This window comes from Myotis davidii, unplaced genomic scaffold (genome assembly GCF_000327345.1).
Source record: "Myotis davidii unplaced genomic scaffold, ASM32734v1 scaffold639, whole genome shotgun sequence".
Taxonomy (NCBI): Eukaryota; Metazoa; Chordata; class Mammalia; order Chiroptera; family Vespertilionidae; genus Myotis; species Myotis davidii.
Genome location: NW_006290541.1, coordinates 1,550,327 through 1,551,390, shown reverse-complemented (window position 1 = coordinate 1,551,390; position 1,064 = coordinate 1,550,327).

Sequence of the window (1,064 nt, the reverse complement as noted above, 5' to 3'; positions counted from 1 at the left end):
GCTTCCCTGGAGAGCATGCACAGGGGCGGGGCGGGGAGGTGGGCTGGAAGCTGTTTCTCTGTGGGTGATTCTTCACTGAGACCGCACTGCCTCACCTCCGCAACCACGGCCCTGCTCTCCATGCCAAGAGTGCCCTTGTCAGGTGGATGATTGTGGAGGCCCTACCACATGCCCAGAGCACCCCCTGGGCGGTGGCAGCAGCTCCAGAGCTGGGAGGGGAGGGGATGGGACGGGGCCTTCAGTTATGCTGATCCTCTGCCTACAATGCTCTTGCCACCTGTGGAGACTCCACTTGGCGTTTCCTACAGGAGGCCCTCCGGGAAGCCTTGGACGATTCACGCCAGTTCCCGGGTCAGCATTTCTGTTTGGAGAGGATGAGGGGCGCTGCGGGGCATGGCTTCATGCACGCATCATTTCACCCACTCGCGCATTCCATCACAATTCAGCCTGCTCACAGGGACCTGTGCAGGGGTGGGCAGAGGCGGCGCCTGCTGAGCCCAACAGGTGATGTTCTGTGTTCCCAGAGCTGTGGCCACTGGGAGACAGAAACGCACTGGTAGCAAAGGAGTGAGAGGTTTAGAAGAGACCTCTCAGGGAGCCCAGAGAGTGGTGGGGCTGTCTAGACAACAGTGTTGAGACTCGAGAGATGAGAAGACGCTCCTTCGTGCCCCCACCTCCCACCCCCGTCTCCCGTGCTGCTGTGTGGCGGCTGGCGCTCAGGCAGCTGCTCTGGCCCCGGAGACAACCAGAGGCCCATGTTAAAGGCTGACGGAGCAAGAACGCAGGAGACAGCCAGGTCTGAGGACCGCAGACCTGGTATCACCGAGGCTCAGCAGCCCCAGGCTTCTTTCACATGGCACCGATAGGAGCCTCCAGCTCGCAGAGCTTCTTACTGGAGCTTTCTTACACTCAGCGAAGTCAAATCTGAAGTGTTACAGCAGGAGAGCTGGGATTTATGTAAAGAGCAATACGGAGTCACGGAAGGGTTGTGAGCACAGGAGGGACATGGAGACCATTGATACACATATAAATCTCTCTCTCTTTTGTTAATCCTTACCTGAGAA